Raw genomic sequence first — 22,877 nt, 5'->3', positions numbered from 1 at the left:
CATTTGAGCTACAAAAATGTTCATTAAAACCCAACACCTCCCTGGTGCTGTGCCCACTTGCAGTGCCATGGCTGCTGATAGGATTTTAGCCTCCTCCTAAATTGCTGTTTCCTAGTCAACATGATGCCAAAGGGACATAATTAGGCTCTGATTAAGTTTCCTGCAGAAGACACAAATATTCACAGATGTTCTGATATTTCTGTCCCAATGGGTCTTTCTCTACAACCCTTAATTCTCTGACATCCTTTGGAACACTTAAAATAAATGTGGTTTGCACAAATATGGGGGTTCTGGAAGTAATGCACAAGAGTCATGAAGGTTGGAAAAGGCTTTTCAGATCACTTAGATCCCTCCTGGAGGAGGAATTTCTTCTTCTGGGAGACTCTTCTTATTCTGAGATATCCTTTGGAAAACTTAAATATGGTGTGCATGGGTGTGGGGGTTCTGGAAGTAATGCATAGGATCATTAAGGTTGGAAGAGGCTTTTCAGATCACTTGGATTCCTCCTGGAGGAGGACTTTCTTCTGCTGGGAGACTCTTCTTGCTCTGGGAGAGGCGTGTTGTAGGGACGGGAGACAAGAGGCAGCAAGATGTGCCTTCAGCCGCCCTGATTCTCGCCTATCCCTCAGTAATCCCCTCCTCCCTGTCCTACTTTTCCACCTGACGTTTCTATTCTGGGTCTCCGTGTCCCGGTTCACAGTCCCGGTGCAGCTTCGGCTCCCGGAGGTCCCGTCGGAGGGGACGGTGGGTACCCAAATCCTCAGGTGTGTCCCTTCCCCCCCATGACAGCGCCACATTAACGGGGGGGTGAGCAACGAGGGGAAGGATCCTGGGGGCTGTTTGGTCCCCACGGCGAACTCCTGGACCCCAAAACGGCACGGGGATGCCGGACAGGGGGCGGTCCAGCATCGCTCCCGCTGGCCGCGGGGAGCCGGACGCTCTGGAGCCCCGGGAGCGCGGGATGGAGCGAGGCGACTCCCGCATTCCCAGAGAGCGGGCGTGGCGCGGGCGGTGCGCGGGGATGTCGCGGCGGTACCGGTGACAAGGAGCGGATCCCCAGGGACGCCGCGTTCCCCCTTCCCGGTGCCGCTCCCGCTGCAATGCGGGCGGTGTCCGCCAGACGGCGCCGCGCGCGCCGCGCCGGCAGCAGGATCGGGGATCGGGAGCGGGAGCGGGATCCGGAGCGGGAGGAGGCGGCGGCGGCGAAAGGAAATTTCCTGCCGGGAGCCGCCGCCCCGACCCAGAGCGCCTGCCCGGGCGGCCCGGCCGCGGCCCCAGCGGCCACAGCGGCCCCGCGGAGCCGCCGCCGCCGCGCAGGTGAGAGAGGGAGGGATGGGATGGGATAGGGTGGAATGGGATGGGATGGGAGGACGGGGGAACACCCGGGATGCCGCGCCCGCAGGTGCCGGGAGAGCCGCGATCCCGCCGGGCGGGGCGAGCGGGGGTGAGCCCCGGGCTGCCCCCGGCGCTGCCGCTCCCGGCACGGAGCGCTGAGCGCGGCGCTGCCCGCGGCCCGCCCTGGCGCCAGCGCTGCCCCCGCCGGGGCGACACCGCGCCGACATCCCCGCGGCGACGTCCCCGTAGTGACAGCCCGGCGGTGACACCCCCGGCCGGTGCCTCCTCGCCGGGTCAGTCGCGCCGGGCGTGTTCGGGCGATGCGGGACGCGCCCGCAGCATCCCCGGGCCGAGGGCGCATCCCTCGGCATCCCCCGGCATCCCTTCTTGTTCTGGGAGACAGGGGTGCGTGTTTCGGGCTCTTCCCGGCTCCCGGGATGGCGCTGCCGCGTGAACTTCGCCTTTAAAGCCGTTTATCTTCTCTCCATCCCTTGCTGAGGTGAGCGGGGCTAGGGGCACACGCGGTGCTCGGGTCAGCTGAGGGGTGATGTGGCTGTGTACAAACTCTTCTAGTCTCTCTTGGCCAAGATTAGTGTTGTTTACACCTCCTGTGTTTCCATTTGTGCCGTTTATTAGTTTGCTTTCACCAGACTTTAGCTGTCTCCCATCACTGGATTTTATTTTCCACTTTAATCGTGGTTTGTGGAGAGGGTTAATGGATATTTGCAGTGTTTTTTATTTGGGAAAGGCTGTCGTCTATTTTTTTTCTAATTTTTCAGTGAGGTTCCTCTCCATGTGGCTTATTTCCATGGAGTGAAGTGGTTTGCTGTGTATTCAGCTGTGGAGCTGTCTGTGTCTGATTTGGATGGGGTAGAGACTGCTGAGTTGAAAGAAACGACATCTCTTATCGAGCTTGTTTTCCTAAATAATAAGCCTTGGAAACTAGAAATAAAGAGGTTGAGAATTGGAAAAAAAATATTTGTTATGTGCGTGACAATCTATTTCTGTGTTTTAGGCTTGTAAATTAAAAAAAAAAAGTGAATTCTAATGAAAATTAATGACATTCAGCTGGAAACTGGGTGTGATTTACAAGAGATTTATATGTAGATATAAAGTGCCAGGAGGCATTTTAAGTTCCCATTTAGTTTTGCTAGGGGATAAATGAAACCATTTAAGCCTTGGTGTGGGAAGATGAAGGATGGTTTGGGGGCACCAACTCGGTCTTGTTCTTGCCCAGGTGGAAGTTGGGCTTTGATGGGAGGAGTCCCTAATGGGGTAACAATCTCTAATTATTGTTGATGACAGGGTGGGATGGGCTTGTGGGACAACCTGCCTCTGCTTTGTGCTTGGGGTGGGGGCACTTGGGAGAGAAAAGGGGGTGGGATGGAGGTGGGACAAATGGAGACCGTGACGGGGAGGTCTCTGAGATGAGTGGGGCTGTGCTGGTGGGGATGCAAACATCATATATGGGAGCTCTGCATCAGGGGAGTGAAGAGAGTTAAGGTAAAAATGTTTGTTTTCTCAACTGATGGAATCATTCAGTTCTTTTAGAGTGTGGGAGAAGAAGGGAAACAAAATAATGAAGGAAACAAAATGGTGTGGGCGTAGTGTTTGATTCCTTTAATTGGCTCTGTCTGTGCTTGCAAATAAAGGACTTGTACAGGAGCTGTGTCACACCAGCCAGCCTTGCTCTGCTGTGACTGGCACACTCTGTATTCCTGAAATGCACTGAGTATGTTCTTCCAAGTCAAAGATAAAATCTGAATTCTTAGTTTAAAAGCTTCCTGTGCCCCTGACACCTTTAATAAACCCAGACATCTTTATGTGCTTCAGAGCATTGCGCTGGTGCTGTTTGGGCTACAGCAGTTCATCCTCAGCCTGTGAAGTGCAGGTGCAAAGTGGATAATTTTAGCACATATAGGTCCTAGTTAACTTTTGTATCTTGCTTTCTCTTCTCGTTTCCACCTCACATATTTATGTTTATTTATCTGTTATCAAGCTCAGTTGAGGTTTTTCACCTCTGAGTTAAGAGCTGACCTTTGACAGCAGAGCTGTCTTGAATCCCTGGATTTCCTTGCTCTTATTTTTCTTCCCTCACCCTCTGTTGCATTCCCAGCTCCTGGTTTATACAACTTGGGTGATGGCAGAAATGTGGGTTGAAATTATGGGAACCTGGAAAGTGATTGTTTGGGGCCTCTGCTGGTTCAAGGTCCGTGTAAGACCTTCCTCTCCCACACAGGTTCCCGTGGAGCTGGATCAGAGGATGGAGCTGTGGTGCTTGTGTGCACAGAGTGGACTTATGGGCACTTAAGTGACAGCAGTGACTTATGGGCATATTGAAGTTTGTTGGATTTCTGGAGCTGTTGGTTTAGGGACCAAAGCTGCAGAGCTCTGTTATTAACTGAACTAGTTTTAGAGTGTTACAGTGCTTTGACCAGTTTACCTGGTGACCTTTTTCTCTGTCATTTAAGAGGTTCTGTGAAGGAAAATGGGTGGACTTGGGCTGACAAACTGCCGAGTGAAATAGAGCTGGAGGAAAGCAGTGGTGCAATTCTGCCTTGTCACAGATGTCCTTGGTGTTTTCTGAGAAGTCAGGTATATGTGTTATCATGGAAACATGAAATGGTTTGGGTTGGAAGGGACCTTAAGGTCCATCCAGTTGCACCCCCTGCCATGGGCAGGGACACCTTCCCCTATCCCAGGTTGCTCCAAGCCTCGTCCAGCCTGGCCTTGGACACTTCCAGCCACAGCTTCTCTGGGCAACCTGTGCCAGGGCCTCCCCACCCTCACAGGGAAGAATTTCTTCCTAGTATCTAATCTAAATTTACCCCCCTTCAGCTTAAAGCCATTCCCCCTTGTCCTGTCACTCCAGGCCCTTGTCAAAAGCCCCTCTCTAGCTCTCCTGTTATCAGTAAAGTGTTTATATACTTCTTCACCCTTGATGACGTCATGTAAATTTGTTCAAGGTTTTGGAGCAGGTCAGTTGTACAGCAGTGAAGAATAAAAAAGAGCCAAGGCAAGTGCTGAATGCTGTGTAGGATGAAAACCAGGAAGATCACAAGGAACACTGAATGTTTGTCATGCTGATGGGGAGCACAGTCCATCCCTCCTTGCTGGAGGGAGTGGGAGGTTCTGCAGGAGAAATGGCTCAATTATATAGAGAACCTGAGGATTATGTGGGTCACTCCTTGGAATGATGCTGTCACTGTGTAAATGTGATACAGTATTTCAGTCTTTATCTCCAAAATACTCTTCAGCATAGACTTATGGCAGGGCTTAACACCATGTAGAGATCCTGTGTCTGAAGGTGGGATCAGAGCACTTGCAGGCCATCAGCAATGAATGATGCTGTTTTCGTGTACAACACTTGCCTTTACGTAGCAAGTTAAAGTGAATTACTCTGTATCTGGACATACCCTGAAAATGTCCGAGGGGAAGAGATTGAAAACAGATGTTTTTGCTAGAAGGGGCTGTTTTCATTAGTGTCAGGTAGGAATGGACCAGCAGAACGCTGGTGGCTGATTGTATCATGTGTAAAAAGTGTGATAAGAACAGCTCAGTGTGATGGCTTTGGTGAATCATCTGTGCAGACTCCAGCTCAGTTCCTTGCCCTGCATCCAGCACCCACTGGGATGCTGCAGCTTTCCAGCTGTATCCTTGTGCATCCTTCCTGCATCCTTGTGGTCTGGGAAGAGGCAGCAGAGCAACCAAACCAAGGGCTGCCCTTGGGGGTGCCTGCAGTGAGCAGGACTCTTTCTTCATAGGCATTTCATTATTGATCCCTTGATACAATATTAATGAAAGAAGAATCCCTCTGTAACCCAAAATATAACCTGGTGCCCCGGCACTGAAAGTGTTGTAAATTGGATTGATACATTATTAAAGAGTCCTAAATTATGTGCTCTTGGTGGAGCGTCTTTTAGGGGTTCCCTGGAGGTGGTGCTCATTTTGTGGGCTGGGAGCTGTCCTGGGCAATGACTGGGATATTGCTGTAACTGATTTGTGATGTGGTGCAGCAGAATTCAGGCTGAATGAGAAGTGGCTGTAGCCACCAGGCTGCTCAGTGCAGCCTTTTAACTGTAATCTTACCTTTTTTTCTCCTTGCCTGTGCCCTTCTGCGCAAGGTTTCATCCTAGTGTTGTTTTTATCCTGACTAATATGTATTGTATAATCCCAAATGGGATTCCAAATCCTATAAGGGTTAATATTTAAGGTAAAAAAAAACCAAACAAAAAAGTGGCTGTATTTATTCCAAACTCCTTGCTGAAATGTAGATATCTTTTCTGGTTTCTTGTGCAAATATACTTAAAACCCGTGTAAGCCAGAGCTGAAATGAGATACTGATAAGACACAGATTAGGAGGAGCTCAGCAGCAGCATTTTGTTGAGGTATTTGCACAGGATTTATTTTTGAGTTATTCACATTATGGAATATATTTTTAAGGCATGTGTGCAGTGTTGTGCCTTTTAATACTGCAGGTATAATAATTCCATCAGTGACATCCCTTTGGCTGCCCAAATCCTGTGTGTTGTCAGCAGAGGATGCCTCACCCACCACATCCCCTGTCAAGCAGCAGTGCTCTAAAAATGCCCTTTTCCCTTTGGCTCCTGGCAGTGATTCAGTGCTGAAGTGGCAAAGTAAAAAGCTGGTCACAGAGATCTATCTGTGTTCAAAGGTGTTTCCTGGCTAAGGAAAGAAAGAAAACTGGAAAGCCATTTGCTGGGGTAGTTTGTTGCTTGCAGTGACAGCTGATTGTCACTGGGAAATGTAGCACAACTCAGCTGTGGATTTTTCTATCACTTTTTTCCTCTCTGTAAAAAGGAAAAAAGGGCTCAGTCCTGAAAACTTGACTTATCCAAGATTTACTTTCTAATATAAAGTAATAATTTTTGGTAGGAATGAGAGGTCTGAGTAGGTAAAAGCAAAAAACAGAACTAAATCAGGTGGAGGTGACATGAGATATAAACTAAAAAAATATATGAGGTCTGGAAGTGACAGTTTTTGGGTTATTGCTGTTGAGAAGAGGCAGCTCTTTCACCAGGAGAGTGAGAGTGCCCCAGCAGCTGGAAGGAGCTGTACCAATAACAGCTGTTCTCTGCAGATAACACACACAAGCAAGGATGCACCAACAGGAATCACCAGGAAGAATGAAGGCTTGGAAAGGCTTTGGATCAATAGTACTATGAATTTTAAAGAGAGAGCAAATAGCAGATTTACAAGGGAAGAAAGTGAAAAGTGTGTTACTTGTCACTTTAAAAAGATTGGGACAAAATAATTAGGGAAGCTGGAGGAGAAACCTCCTCCTTCTAGGTTTTGTTGCTCTGGAGTACTAGAAAATAATTCAGAATGAATTATCCAACTCTTCATTCATGACAAGATCTTACCCTTTTGAGACCAATGTATTTCAGGTTCCCTCAAGGTTGGATGTTCCTTTAATTATTGTGGGTTTTGAGTTTTCTTCCTCTTCCCTGAAATCAATCTCTTTCATATGAAATCACTCCTAAAGGAAGCTTGGCTAAAATGGAGCACTGCTGTGGTTCATCACGGTGCCCCTTATAAGGGACTGATTGAAGAGCAGCAGAGTAATGTTAATTATCATCCAGCATAACTAGACTGGCATGAACTGTGGGAACAGGATGCTTTTAAACATCCCTTTCCCATTGACGTGGTGTAATGTGGATTGTATAGTTTGGTTCGTTGTATGGAGTTGGTTCTTCCCGGCTTGTGATCCTGAAACCCAAAGGATGCGGTGTCCCAAGATCTACTGGTGTCCTGTCTGTGTATTCCCAAGGGTGGGACTGTGCTCCCTGAGCTCCAGGTCTTCTTTTACCTTGGCATTCACTCCTGTATTTGTTACCTCCCTTGGTTCTTTTAATGGAATTTTTTATCCCAGACAAAAGACAAGTCTGTGTTGAGAGGAACCCATGTAATCACAGCTTGAACCAAGGATGAGAATTGATGCTTAAAGACCCTCCTATTTTCAGTGTATTTGATAAAGGTTCTGTAAATATTTCCTTACCAAGATCTGTAATTCTTCAGCTTCAGAGCAGTTTTCACTACTAACCCTTCTTTCACCTTGCCTATTTCCTTCAGTAAATGCCATTTTATCGTCTTTTGCCCTTTAATCTTGTCATCTTTTCTGTTTGTCCTTGGATGATTATTTTCCTTTGCATTCCTAGCCTTAGTTTCTGCTGGAATATGCTTGGCATTGCTTGAGCTACAATGCTGTGCTTTTCATGAGTATTATCATGAGCTGTTGATTTAAACAAGCCGTAAATAATGTTTGTCCTGTGTTCTGTGGGCTTAGACATCTCAGGCACCGAGTCTTTTTAACTTAGCTTTGAGTTTCATGAATGTATTCAATCATGGTGCACAATGTCTAATTTTTAATTACTAACTGTTTAATTACTTGACAATATTAATTTATCTGCAGTTTATCTTTCTACTAATCTGATACAATTGGGCAAAGCTTGCAAATTGCTACTGAGTGCAGGATTGTGGTGAAAGAGCTTTCATATTGCAGGAGAAAAGCCTTTGTGTAAGCAAGTTAAAATGATAGATGCTTTTCCTGTTAAATATAGGGATGAGTTTAAATGGGTTCACGTTATCATTTTGTTTGCAGATGTCAAAAGCTCATTAATTTTAAGTCAAACTACCCGGCTTGCTGCTTCAAATGGCTTTTAAATTACACATGTGCTGATCAATCTTGAAAAGCCCAAATTAAAAACTTGGCTCAGGGCATGTTTCAAGGCCACAGATACAACACTTAATTCTAATCTGTTTTTCACAGGCAAACCTCCCGCCTCCAGCTCTGCTTCCAGGCAGAACTGGGGGGAGAGGAAGTCGTAGAGACTTAAATGTTTCTGGGAAGGCAAAGAGGAAAGGAAAAGCTGGAAATGGGGGACTATATTTAAATAATGACCTATTTGCAATACTTAAAACTATTAGAAACAGACTTAGGGAGGTGTGATGTTGAGATAATTGGTACTGTTATAATGCAGCATTTTTCAAGGAGAAACCTCGAATCCTGGGGTTAGTTTTGGACCCCCCATGACAAGAAGGACACTGAGGGGCTGGAGTGTGTCCAGGGAAGGGAACGGAGCTGAGGAAGGGTCTGGAGCACCAGGATTGGCTGAGGGAGCTGGGGGGGCTCAGCCTGGAGAAAAGGAGGCTCAGGGGGGACCTTCTGGCTCTGCAGCTCCCTGACAGGAGGGGGAGCTGGGAGGGTCAGGCTCTGCTCCCAGGGAACAAGGGACAGGACAAGAGGAAACAACCTCAAGTTTTACCAGGGAGGTTTAGGTTGGATATTAGGGAAAGTTTCTCGTCCAAAAGGGTTGTCAATCATTGGAACAGGCTGCCTGGGGAAGCAGCAGTACCACCATCCCTGGAAGTGTTCAAAAAACCTGTGGAGTGGCCCCTGGGGACGTGGGTTAGTGATGGGCTTGGCAGTGCTGGGGAATGGTTGAACTTGATCTTAGAGGGCTCTTCCAACCTAAATGATTCTGTGATTCTATCCCACTGTAAGTCCCTCTAAGTTTCACCTGAGCACAGCATGGCTTGACCTGGCATACACAATGATCTTGGCAGTCAGATTCTTCACTTTTTTTTTTTTAATATCTTTGACTAGTGAACTGCAGAAGTTATTTAGAAGTTGTCTGTGTGTGTAACTTGAGTTGTAATGTGTACTGAAAGAGCTGGAGAATCGCTGTACTACATCAAACTATTATCCCTTGAAATATGGCCTAATTTATCAGGATCTTCCAAGGAAGAAACCTGAATAATTTCCTTGAAAAATCGCTGAACCCTCAAAACTTTCTCTGTAAACAGTTCTGAAAGCCCCTGTTCTCACTAATGGATACTCTGCAGGATGTTGGTGCCGAACATGTTCTTTAAGGACAGTTTTGCTCTGTTTACTGTTACTGAAATCAGATTTAAAGATGGACAGACCCTCCCTGAGCTCTTTTCCCCAGGGCACCTCATCCCAAAAGCGGGACTCTGCCATCACTGGGAGTTGTAATCGGAACCAGCTCCGGAGCGTGGGAAAGGAAGGAACTGTCCCGATGGATGCTGTTTGCAGGACTGTGCCCAGCTGTCTGGGGGCCAGGGAAAGGGGGAACGCAATGTTTGGTCAATTTTTTCAGCTAGAAATGCATTCACAGCTGTCTATTGGTTTTCTGAGGTGCGGGATATGCTTTTTAAAAAATTTTTACTTTTTCCCGAATTTACATATATTTGTAACTCTTAAATTCAGTGACTTCCACTGACTTGTGTGGTCTCCTAGAGCTGAGTATAAACCATGGTGTTGTCTTGTACTGTGGCACAGCCCCATGTCCATCCAGCAGTGCTTTGGGCAACTTTTACCATCTTAACTGACCATATTATTATGCAAAGACGTGTTGCAAAGTTGATGGATTTCTGTCGATTCCTTTAACATATTTATTTCTCCACGTGTTGGTGTGTGCCTGTCCTGCCCTTACTCCGTCCTCCTTCTCTCACCCCTTGTTGCACCCAAGTAATTAATCTTCTTATCACTGATTGATCCACCAGGTTAGATTTTTATTAAGCTGCTTGTCAAATAACAGCTGTCAGTGACTGAGATGTGTGATAGTTACTTCCCCAAGTTACCTTTGCTCTCCTGGAAGTGAATGTCTGAGTTCTCATCCTCATCCCTGTAAGAACCATCATGTGGCTGGTAACAGGAACACCCTCTTTGTAGCAAACACAAATTAAGGGCCTGATGTGGTTCAAGACGTTTTGAAGGGCTCTATTACAGAAAATGCCATCTCCTCATTTACTGCTCTCTGTGGGTGTGTTTTGTGATGGCTAGGAAATAGAGGCTGATGTTTGAAGGTCAGGACAGCAGACCTGCTGATGTGTTGACAGATATCTGGTAGTAGACTTTGTGGAAGGACTGGTTTGAAGACATGCCTTTTAAAAAGCAGATTCATGGAAAATGTCTGTATGGTCTTTTAAAAACCTTTTAGAAGGACCACAGAAAGCTAAAAGACTTGTCTTGCAAAGAATACGTCCTTTTGATAGTACTTCCATGCTTGGGGTCACACACTATTAAAGATGGACAAGTTGAAGTGTAGGCATTGGATTCGATGATCTTAGAGGTCTCTTTTAGCCTAAATTATTCTGTGATTCTAAGGTCAGTGGAGAAGAGGTGCTGTGTTGCACATGGAGCATCAGAGTTAAAATTGGCGCTGGGATATTTTGTCTTGCTCCCAGTATTGAATTATCCTCTTAACAAGGAGAATAAAGAGCTCTGTCGCCCCTCACAGTAGTGCTGTTACACAGTGTGTGGGTGTGACCTTGCATTATTTTCCTGTGTTTGGGCCCAGGCCCAGCTGGGGTGGGAGGAGGCCGTGCCCTTTCTGGCAGAGCAGGCTCAGCCCTGGGGCTGCCTCTGCATGGTCACTCGGTGTTTGCACACACACAGAATGCTGGATTTATGTAGACAAGAAACGTGCGTTCACACTGAGTGCATTTAACACAACTGCTTTTGCCATGATCGGAATGGAAACTTGATGGTTGAGTAAATTTTCAAACTGTTGTATCCATGTGGGAGACACAGTGCTGTTCACACCAACCTCAGTGTCCTGTTCAATGCTGTGTTTTTTCCAAGATTAATGTAGTGTATTCTTATGTTTTTCAAAAGCAAATTATTTGTGACTGTCAGATGATAAAAGCTTCTAGGAACCTAGATACATTGCTATTTGAATATTACATGTATTTCCCAGTTTGTAAACTTGGGTCTGTGAGATCTCCAGCACTGCACACTGAAACTAGGAGGTTGGTTTACTTAAGCTCTGTCCTTATTGTAGGGATAATTTGGACAACCTGTGGCCTTGTGCCCTAAACTGAGAGTCCTTCTTGTCACTTGTCCTGTCTTGTCACTCTCTGAGGGAAGGGAGATAGGGCAATAAACTGCTTGAGTTCCAGTGTTAGGTAATGTATATATTTTATACAGCTATTTCTGTCTATACATATATAGAGATTGATTCTTCCCACTAAAAGAAACTCATCAAAGCCAACAGAACAAGACAAAAGAGATGAAATATTTTTACTGTGCCATTTCTAGTATGCAAGTAACAGCAGTCACCTTATAGACAAAGTACATGGATGGTTTGAATGGGAATCAAGCTAAAGCAAGGTGGGATTTTAAGATTTGATTAGAAGTTGAAAATTCAACCTGTTCTTTAATTCCCAGGGGTGGAAGGGACTTGTGCTGGGGAACAGAGCTCTTGGGGAAAGGCAGGATGAAGAGAACCCTGAATTGAAGTGAGGGCTGTGGTGATGCCCAGGTTGAGTGGCAGATGGGCAAGGTGATAAAAATCCCACCTAAGGGCAGGGTTTGAAAAGTGGGAGTGGGTTTGCAGGGTCCTGTCTCTGCTCATCACCTTCCCAGGGTAACCTGGTACAGAGCAGAAGTTGCAGTTGCTGAGGGTGATGGGCTTTGCATAATTTCTGCTTTGCATAATGTACCCAGAGAACACCTTGCACGTGTATCCTTCTGTGCATAAAAGACTTTGTCAGAAAAGTGATTTTTAGAGCAGGATCTGCCCTCATTTTTTAATGACTTAGATCTGGTTGTGCTGTACCTTTCACTCGGGTATCCTGATTTCCCGACTGCCTTTTGTTTCGAGACACGCCACGGCTTTGATGGCAGTTATTGAAAGTTGCTTCAACATGCAGGAATGAAACAAAAAAGCTGAATTTTTACAGAAAATATTGTATTTCTATGGGGTGTTTTCCCCTGGAGGTGACACAAGGCCATCTGTTGATGTCTGGTAGGCCCAGCCTTGAGGAACCACAAGCCCCCATTGTGTTGGCCAACGCGCCGGGTTCTGGAGCTGAACACTGGGGCTATTCATGGGAGCTGCTTCAAGGGCTCACAGCAACCTTTATCCCTGCACAGAAACCAGAATTTTCCTCAGGGACAGAAGCAACGAAGCTCAAGGGGAAAAATGAGTGTGTTCAACACTGATTTGTTTCATCCCATCAACGGCAAGGCAGGACCGTAGGGAAGTCCCTCTTCCCTCAGCCAAAGGCAGGTGATAGAAACTTCTGAGCATCTGGGGCTTATGGCTGTGTTTTATATGTGTGAGCTTTATTTTTCTCCTAATCTATTAGATCAGAAGGGCATAATGCTTTTCTTAAAGATCGACCTTTTTATTATAATTTTATTTTAAAAATACTGTATTAATTCTATATGTGTTGAGAAATTGAATCTGTGGAATATAAATGAAGCAAAATATTGTGTTCTCAGGTAGAAGAGGAACTTTTTAAGCTGCTTTCAGCATCTCAAATCAATAATTACAGCGATACAGCACATAAATACCAGTAGTAGTAGTATATTTGCTGGGAATTGGTGGCATGTCAGAATTTGCCACTTAGGGATTTGCAGCAGTTGAACAGTACCTAATATATTTTCCAAGGTATTAAAGAGATTCTGTTAATTTTCAGGGCCAGAAAGAAACAACACTCAGAAAGCACAGAGGCATTTGGGGAATTTGGAACTCCGTGTTTAAGAACTCGCATGGGAACCTCTTAAAACCACCAGGTGTTTTGTAGCTTTTTATATCTCCCTGGAAACATATAAACAATTGCATCATGTCCCTGCTCTTTGATCAGAGTCTTTACAAACTGTAACTCTTGTTTAATTGCAACATAGGATGTTTGGTAATAGGAATTTGGGAAATAGTGGGTACTTAAAATAGCTTCAGACTTAAGTAAATGCAGAATCAAATTCCAGTTGTTCTGGGATAGTAAGTAGTGGCAGTTGGGAATTGTTGTAGTAAAATTATTTTGGGAGCTGTTGGGATTGCAGTGGGGTTGTGTTTCTTTAGTTTGGGTTGGGTTTTTTTAAAATTTATTTTAATCATGACCAAACTTAAATAATGGAGCAAGATTCACGTTTGTGACAGTTGATGTTGCTCATATCTCCCAAATATGAGAGATCTCTGTAGCAAATCCCCGCAGCCCAAGTTGCTTCTGAATTGTTTGTCACCTATTAATTTTATTTAATTCTCTTCTCCAATTCATACAAACATGTATAAAATACATTTATGCTGATGAGTCTTCCCGTAGGAAGAACAGACAAACAAGGCATGGCCTGTTTATAAACGTCTGGAATGCTAAAATCATTTGTGGGTTTTGTTTCCAAGCAAACAAACTCGGGACAATGGGGAAAGGATATTGTTGTTGGGCCTCTGGGACTCTACCAGTGCATTTGATTTTGAAATAGCTTTTAATATATCCGACCCGATATCCTGAGCAGTAGAAGAAAATTCCAAGTGGGCAGCTAGCTTTCCTTGTTTTGGAAATGTCTCTGCTGTTGTTGTCTGAGGTTGTCTGGAGTGTCTGCCCATGAGCTTTTGGCCAGATAGGATCAGATGTAAAATCTGTTTCAGATCTTCTACTTGGATCTGAATGAACGAGGAACCTGGATCCTAGAGGGGACTAAAATTATCTCATGGCCTTGTGATCCAGAGATATAAATCCAAACTATTTCTCCTTTTACCCTCAAATAATATTAGCAAGCATTATTCTGTAGCTGCCTGTCAAAACTGGATTTTCAAATGTAGTTTCATGTTGCCTGGATGCCCTGGAGCAGGCAGGGATCCCTCGCTCCTGCCGGAAGGAAAGCACTTGAACACCACTGGAGCAAATCAGTGCAGTTTGATGCTACCTGGGTTTAATTTAGCAGATTTGGGGCATTTTCCAAGGTTGTTTTTACAAGAGAAGGAACAACTGTCTTGCTGAGAATGGCGAGCAGTGGTTATTGTGTGTGGGTGGGCCGTGTCTGGGCGATGTTACGCCTCATTTCGGCTCATCCCTTTGGGGAGACCTTCCCGTCACTGATGTCTTCAGTAACGTTTTTACTGGTAGCATTTAAAAGAAAAATTCTGCCGGTTTTCATTTTCCTTTCACGATGTTTCTGCACAACAAATGGAACAGATTTATTGCCTGTTCTTGCTGAGTTGACCTCAGTTGCCCGTAGCCCACGAGGACCAGCCAGGAGCCAACTGAGTCTGTGCAGACTCTGTTTGAGCAACACTTCTGCTAATCTTGGAATAAAATATTTACTGGTATTGTGGAATAATTCATGCTATTGTGAAAATAGTGGTTATATATAAGGATGTGGAGCTGCAGGAGTGAGTCCAGAGGAGACCATGGAGATGCTCCAAGGGCTGGTGCCCCTCCGCTCTGGAGCCAGGCTGGGAGAGCTGGTGGTGTTCAACCTGGAAAAGAAAAGGCTTCAGGGAGACCTTAGAGCCCTTTCCAGTGCCTAAAGGGGCTCCAGGAGAGCTGGAGGGGGACGTTGGACAAGGGCCTGGAGGGACAAGACAAGGGGGAATGGCTTCCCACTGCCAGAGGGCAGGGTTAGATGGGATATTGGGAAGGAATTCTTCCCTGTGAGGGTGGTGAGGCCCTGGTACAGGTTGCCCAGAGAAGCTGTGGATGCCCACAAGCAACAAAGGCCTTTCTAAGCCAATTGAATTCCAGCTCTGGCGTTTATAGCTGAATCCATCTGTGGAGGCTCATCCGACCACCAGTTTTTGAGAGAAAAGTTCATCTGAAAGACATACTCTGTAATTTGAGCCTTTTGAAGACAACCAAGTCACAGAGAGTGTTTTCTTCATGGAAAAAGAGGCAGTCTGTGCCAAAAGCTGGGCAAAGCTCACCAGTATTTAAGGAGTGGAAGTGACTGGGGCAGCTGAAGAGCCCACGGAGAGTCAAATCTGTCTTTTGTCTTCAAAACCCTGTCATCTGTGGACTTCACTGTGTAAAAATGTGTGTAATGCACTGGAAGTTATGACACTCTGGAGGTGACAGGAGTCACTGTATTAGTTGTCATCCTCAGCCCTGAACAACTCTGGGAGATCTCAGAAAATATATCAGTGTCCGTTATGGGTTTCATCTTGGAATTGCAGAACTCCTTCCTCATCATAATTTGCGAAATAGAGTCCACATGAAATCTTGTGTTTTTGTAAGGAGATTGATCTATTTTCATTTCACCCTCCCGCTGGTAGTTTTTGTTTTGCATCTGGATTTCTGGTTGTTTATCCAGTCCTTTGAACATGAACATCTGACGTGCTCCTGGAGCCAGCAGTAATAATGACTCAAGGAGGAATGAAGTTCACCATTTCTTTTGGGATATTTGTATAGAAGAATAGCTGAAATAAGCAAAAACTGATACAAGCTGGAGTTTCCATCTCCCACATTAGACAAATAGCGGTTCTGGTTTCTACAGAAAGGGATTGGGACAGCAGCATTCAAGTAAAAAGGTCAAATCCCTGTAGCACACATCCAAAATATTCAAATGAAGGAAATGTTGTATAAATGCAAACATGAAATGCTCCCTGAGGGCAGGAACTTTTATTTATCCCCTCAATGTTACAGAAAACAAACTTGGAACCAATTTCTGCTCCTTCAGGCATCACTGTGAGTCTCTGGAGGATGCTGTCCTCCTTCCTGCACGTTTCCAGCTCTCCCAAGGAAGAGTCCTCTCCAGATGGCTCAATATGTGAGGCTGGAAGTTTCTTCTGCACCGAGGCAGAGAAACAGTTTATTCACATCATGTTTATTCTTAAAGAGAAGGAAGAAAAGGCTGTAGGTGAACTTGGCATCAAAACACATCTATAACGAAAATTGACAGTCATGTGGGGGGAAATCACATCTCTGCAGCAACATGAGATGACAAAACAATTACTTGATCTTGCTGATTGATTGTGGGATGGTTGGGGTTGAGGAAAGGTTGGGCTGGGATGAAGATGAAGGCAATACTGAAATGTTTCCTGCTGTTGAGGTATGAGACTGTGAGAAACCCCTTGTGATAAAACTCAGTGCCTCAGAAATGAGGGATTGTATGTGCTTATCTGGAAGTTACCTTTCTTTCAGGCTGATAACATTCTGAGCTGAGTAAGAATAGAAATTGCCATCCAGCGCCTCGTGTTATCACACTGGGAACAGGCTTTGCAGTGGATGGAAAAATATATTCTTTAAGTAATATTTAACACAATCTATCATGTTTCTGAAGTAGAGCTACATTATATGGGCTGTGGAAGAGGGAATTGAAGGAAATAACTCGTTCACTCTTATCAGTGATCCCCACTGTGTAGATTGTGCTCCCAGTGTCCACTGCCTCGGAGCTGACCCGGCAGCAGGACGGGGAGGGGGTTCATGCTTCTGTTTCCACCACACTGGGCAAAATCATTCTAAAATCTGTGGAAATCGTTATTTTCTGGAGCTGTAGGTGTGATGACTGCAGGACCTGCCATTCCTGGAGGAGCTACCTCACTCATCCCAGGCGGTCTTTCTGGCTTGTTTATCTTCCGTTTTGCCCCCAGGGAGCCATTATGGGAAGGAGATTTTTAAACACGAAAAGTTAGAAACTAAACAGAGAAGGCAGACAAAGGCTGAAATAAATGAACTAGCCATGGTGTTGTTTAGCTGGTTTGAGTGAAGGCTGTTGTGGTTATACAAATGTCTTCTTCCAGTAAAAAATTAATAGCTTTCTGCCTGTTCTCAGCTACCTATTCATGCCCCTGAGCTACCACTCACTGAAGATGTAGAACGTTATTTGTGGGCTGTAAATCACATCAGGGAAATGTTTCCTTCTGGAAATTGCTTTCCTAATTTTTTATTTTTTTTTTTTTTTTTTGCATTTCTTTATTTATTTTAAGCCAGGTAATTTCTTGGCCTGGCTTACAGCAAGTTATGCCAGCACTGGTGGTGATGTGGTGCAGAGCTGCTGAGGGGGTTCTCAGCTGTGGAGGGAGGGGAGAAGAGAGGAAGGGGAAAAAAAGGAGCCTTTGATCTTGGGTGTTGTTTTTCTGCTGTTTGTGTTCGTGCACGTGCTGCACTCTTGTTTTTTCCAGTGCTGTGAGCTGTTCTTGCTTTCAGTGTGACGTTGAAAAGTGGATTCCACTGTGGGTGTGGGGTGGCTATGGGGTGTTTTAGATGTCTGGGTGTTTTGAGTGACTGTCGGGTGTTTTAGATGGTTATGAGGTGGCTGTGGGGTGCTTCAGATGTCTTTTGGATGTTTTAGATGGTTATGGGATGGCTGTCGGGTGTTTTAGATGGTTCTGGGGTCTTTTAGATGACTTGGCTGTTTTAAATGGCTGTGGGCTGTTTTAGGGGGCTGTGGAGTGTTTTAGATGGATGTTGGGTGATTGTGGGGTGTTTCAGGGGGCCGTGGGGTGTTTTAGATAGTTAAGGGACGTTTTCAATGACTGTGAGTTGGATCTAGGGTATTTTGGATGGTTGTGGGAGTGCTATGGGGTGTTTTAGATGCTGATGAGGTGGCTATGGAGTGTTTTAGACATCTGTGGGGTGTTTTAGATAGCTATGGAGTGGCTGTGGGGTATTTTAAATAGTTATGGAGTGGCTGTGGGGTGTTTTAGATAATTATGGGGTGTTTTAGATGGTTATGGGGTGACTGTGGGGTGTTTTAGATGGCTCTGAGGTGTTTCAGGTGGCTGCATTACAATGGGTGGTCGTGTCTTTATAGACACCCACTCGAAGCCAAAAGTAAGGGAATGGACCAGGAGGAATACTAACCCAGTTATTCCAGAGTCATATGAGAAGAACTGTGCCTGTGACACCAGGGAGGGCTGGGGTGGAGCTGCCCCTTCCTTGGGCAGTGGCAGGAGGTGCCCTAGCCCGCCTTGCCCTGGGGCAGAGGGGATTGGCATTGCCCAAACCCCAAATTCTCAGGTCAATTTGTTGCTTTCCCTGGACATCCCTGTTTGAGGGTGCTTTTGTACCACTGAGCTTGTTAATGTCTGTGCTTCGTGTGACACTCCTCTGGTTGTCCCCCAGGCCCCAGTAATCCTTCCAGAATGTCATCAAACCCCAGTGTTATTTCTGGACGTTGCAGATAAAGTTGTTTTCGAGACGTTTAACGCCCCAGATTGATGCAGAGCTGAGTCATCAAGTTTTGCTCCTCTTAATTTCTTAAATATCTACTTAAAGCTCTTTGATGAGAAACTCATCTTGGCTGTTAAAGGAAAATAATCCTATATCCTCTGTGTACATCTCCTTCAGAATTCCAGTTTCTCCTCTGGCACCAAAGGTAGATCCAGAGCTTCTAAAGCAGAACCCAAAAATGTTTGCTGCAAACACACATCCCTTGTTAACCAGTATTTACATAAAACATGCTGACACCACTTTGGGGAGATTGAGTAGGATGCTTTCTCAGCTGCTGAGATTTGCACATGAGATGGAAGATGTTTTGATTAAAAGAAGGGGTAGCTGAATATTTTTTTCCATTTATTCCCATGTGTCAAAATCAAAGCAGCTTTTCTCCAGGCACTTTGCCCATTTTCTTTTTTTTTTTTTTTTTTTTTGTTCCTCTTGTTCAGTTGTTTGGATTTTTTCCCTTCAAGGTTGAGATTTTTGTAACTTTTTCTTCGTAGAGGAATTCAGTTATTTAATGAGATAACTACATGTTAAAATACCTTTGAGACAGAAATAAACACTATTACTGGGTTTAGATTCCTGTTTATTTTTAGGAGGATTTGTAAATTCATTCTTTTAGTTATTGGAGAGGGAATGGTCAAGTGGGGATAGGCAGAGGGCACCCAGTGAGACCTCACCACTAATGTCATCCTGCTGTAAGAACAACAGTCAAATACTACTTTTTAATTACATTTTTTACATATTTTTATAATTATTTTATTATAAACTACTAATTTATTGCATTAATAATGTCTATTTTACTCCTACACATTGTGACTTTTCTAATCTGGGGCCATTTCTGTGATAACATTTTATTATGTGGTTCCTTAGTTTATTTTTTGAGCTGTATTTTAAAAGCCTCCTGCCAAGGAGGAGAACTCCAACTTTTTTAATCAGTGTTGAAATGAAATTTTTAAAAGCATAAAACAGAATCTTATCTCTTTTTGTTTCCCCTGCAGTGAGGAAAAAAAATGTTCCCTTTCTCATTTCTTTATTGTTATTTGCTCCGTGTGGGTGTGAGTGCTTCAGGCCGCTCAAACTGGAGCAAAATCTTTTTTTAGAAACTAGAGTAGAATTTTCATAATAAACCTGATCTCGTGCAGCTCCAGAGCCTCCTTTGGGGGGAAGTGAGAGAAGGAAGCTGGAATTAAGGAGGGTTATAAGCACTGGAACTTCAAGGATCCGTATTCTGAAAACTCTCTGTGGATTTGCTGCTGCTGCCTGGATTAGAAGATCCTTTAATTTGCTTTTAATTAAAATTATCTTCATTTATTCTAGGCCTTTTTCAAGGGTCCCAAGGCACCTCACAAACTTGTGGTGCTATGTATGAAATGCAAAATCCATATTCACGTGCTGCTGAGGCTTCACGTGGAAGTGAAGGATGAAAAAGAGTCTTAACCCTCCTTTTTTCTCTTGGTACTTTTACAGCCTCAGTTCCCCGTTACAGAGGGAGTTTGAAAGCACTGGAGTTGTACATGTTTGATCTCAATGAGACTGGAGTCCAAAGTGTAAACATTGACCTTCCATAAATAGCTTATCTGGATGCTATATTTAAATAGCCAAGGATTTATTTGTGCAACCTCATTCAACTGGAGGGGAAAAAAGGTCATGTAGATACCTTTCTCTTTTCTTTTCTTTTTTTTTTTTTTTAAAGGAAATGCACCTATTGCAGAAAATTCCAAAAGAAAATGATAGATTAAAATGGAAACCGTTGCATAGCTTGTAACTATAGTTAGGTTATGTTAATTTTCTTTTAAATAGCTGATCTTAATATACAGTGTAAGTGTTTGGAAGTGGAAAAAACCCTTTCCTAAAGATGACTTTACTGTGCTACATTTTCCTTGTGTACTCTGGAACTACTCTACACTCAATAACAACTAAAGAACTGAAGAAATAGGGTCATCAACTGGTAAAAACTCAATGACTTGTGTGGTGGTTTCTTTCTTTTTCGTTACTTGCTGTGGAATTAAACCTGATGATCAGCACAGAAACCTGAAGGAGTTCAGGGAGTCTGGATAATGTAGTTTCAGGGATAAATTTGATGTGCCAGGTGAGGTGACGGTGACAGAGACATTGCTGAGAGAGCAGGAAGGTGGCAGGAGCAAGGACACGCAAATGCTGAATTTTTCCAGAGACTGGAAAAGTTGCTGTTGAGTAGAACAGATGCTGAGATTTCTTGTCATGCTCTTGTGAGGTGGAGGTTGGTCTCTCCTGCCAAGGAACAACCCATAGGACATGAGGAGGCGGCCTCAGGTTGTGCTAGGGGAGGTTTAATTTGAATATTAGGGAAAATTTCATGATGGAAAGGGCTGTCCAGCCCTGGCACAGCTGCCCAGGGCAGTGGTGGAGTCCCCATCCCTGGAGGGATTTAAAAGCCCTGTGGATGTGGCACTTGGGGACATGGGTTAGTGGTGGCCTTGGCTGTGCTGGGGGAATGGTTGGACTCAATTGGCTCAGAGGGCTTTTCCAACCTAAACAATTCCATGATTCTGTGAGTTTAGACAGCTCTGAATTCAGGAAGGCACATTTTGTGAAGCCCCACAATCTGCTGGAGGCAGAAATTCTCCGTGTGCTTTCGCACGACGCCGGCAGTTGTGCAAATTCAGGAACTGCTCCATGAGGTTTTAATATCTGGTCGTTAAGAGGGAAAACCAGAACAAAGTCCTTAAAAACAATATAGATGTGTTTATTTAATAATAAATAAATTGGAAAAAATGTGTCAGAGGAGAAAACCTTAAGCTTTTTTGCTTGCTTACAGAGTGTCAGAAATCTCAGTGTTCGAGTTCGGGGAAGCAAAATGCCATTTTTGACATTGCACTGTTGTTTGGGGATGTTACACCAGAATTGTGAGCAGCAGATTTTCTCATAATACTGGTTTTGTTTTCTGAATGAATGCAGCAGTGTCTGCTCCTACGGGGGAGTTATTCATGAGGAGTTCACAGAGCTCACCCAGGGTCTAGGAGGAGGGCAGAGGGCTGCGCTCAGCAGTTTGACCGAGGATGGGATTTTTGAGGCATTTTTGGGGCTAACTTTTGAAACGTTGTAATCTTTCCATAGATATCTGATGAACAATTAAATAAACCCCACGTGATTTAATTTTCTGCAGCAGCTACAGTCCTGTAGCCTGTTGGCACTCATGTCCCTGTCCGGGTAGGGTAGAGGTGGTGCTGGTGGAAACTGGTTGAGTAGCAAGAACTGAGTGATCCCAGTGAACAGACAACTTTGACTTGAATGATTTCACTCCCTAATCATAGATCACAGAATGGTTTGGGTTGAGAGGGCCCTTAAAGCCCATCCAGTCCCACCCCCTGCCATGGGCAGGGACATCTTCCACTAGATCAGGTTGCTCCAAGCCCTGTCCAACCTGTCCTTGAACACTTCCTGTGATAAGGCAAAACTTGAGCGTTTCAGGTTTGAGGCTTGTGGGGGTTTATTTGTTTGATTTTCTTCCACCCTTGTCTGCCAAACCCCTTTCCCATCTCATGCTCTTAAGTCAAACCCATAAACTCTCAGTGTTATTTTCTGCTATAACTGATCAATGAGGATGACTGGACACTTGAAGGCTCATATTTGGGGCAACATTTTTGAGACACATTGTTTCCTAAAGGCAGGTATTCCTCCTCCTCCTCCCTGCTGTGTCCTCTCCTGAATTAGATTCCTGGTGGTGGAGTCTTTTTTCAGATCTGGAGTGGCTGGTTTCCAATGAGGAGTTGCTTACAAGCTTTGGCCCGAGAATCCATGGATTTCTGTTTTGTGGAAATGCCTTAGGCCATAGGAAAACTGTATATTTAAAGTACAAGTGGCACTTACAAAGTAAAGCCGAACAGGCCTTTAATTTCTTTTTTTCCCCTGTTTCTAGTGGACTCTTACCTTTAGTGAGGGTTTGACTGAAGGATAAAGAGGTTTATAACCATCTTATGGAACCACTGTGTTCTGCTGCTCTGTAAATAATAACTGGGGGGTTGTGTTCGTCTGAGACCAAGGAACAAGCTGCCGCAGGGTGATTTTTTGTGGAGTTGTAGCCCTCTGAGACGATGGACTTGGCGTCAGCCATCCACACCCAGCTCGATTAAGAGCCGGTTGATGCATTTGTGGTGAAAACCCACAACAGTTGGGCATTTGCAATGAATTTCCAGCCATCTGTATTGCATCTACTGTGTTCCATTGTTTCATCCAGGCACAGATGTTGGAAAAATGACTGAAAGGAGTGATGCAGAGCTCCAGAACAAATTGTTGTTCTCCTTGAAATGAGGGTGGTGTCGTCTTGTTTTGGCTCTGGGGAGGTTGGGTGAAAGGGACTTCCCAGAGTAACATCAGACCCCACAACCTGCAGCTGAGCGTGACCCCAAACCCTGTGTGAGACCTCGCTGCTCTCCATCTCTTTAGTAGTGCTACCACCCTGTGGCATTGGTGGGAATTAGGATCTCCAGGGAAATGGCATTTGTATGTCGCTGCCCGTGGGAGGACAAACGGCATCAGAAGTGCCATCATGTTGGAAATCCAGTTGAGGAGTCATATCCTGTTGTCCTGATGTGCTCCTTCAGGACTAAAGGCTGCAGAGATGCCCGTAAATT

General features: G+C 44.8%; 1 protein-coding gene across 3 annotated transcripts in view; it reads left to right on the top strand.

Annotated features, from left to right (window-relative positions):
- Positions 1-1,191: 1,191 nt before the first annotated feature.
- Positions 1,192-22,877, top strand: part of PTPRE (protein tyrosine phosphatase receptor type E) — a 100,918-nt gene continuing 79,232 nt past the window's right edge. Inside the window, exon 1 of one of the 3 annotated variants that reach the window (XM_027737120.2) lies at positions 1,192-1,317. The gene's annotated coding sequence lies outside the window, so the exon portion shown is untranslated. Of the gene's footprint in view, positions 1,318-1,693; positions 1,835-22,877 lie in introns of those variants that run through there. The other 2 variants (XM_039378952.1, XM_039378953.1) reach the window with 2 other exon arrangements.

This window comes from Pipra filicauda, unplaced genomic scaffold (genome assembly GCF_003945595.2).
Source record: "Pipra filicauda isolate LSUMZ 115617 unplaced genomic scaffold, ASM394559v2 scaffold150_size2825430_pilon, whole genome shotgun sequence".
In the NCBI taxonomy this organism is placed as follows: Eukaryota; Metazoa; Chordata; class Aves; order Passeriformes; family Pipridae; genus Pipra; species Pipra filicauda.
This window is presented reverse-complemented; position numbering and strand designations above follow the sequence as displayed.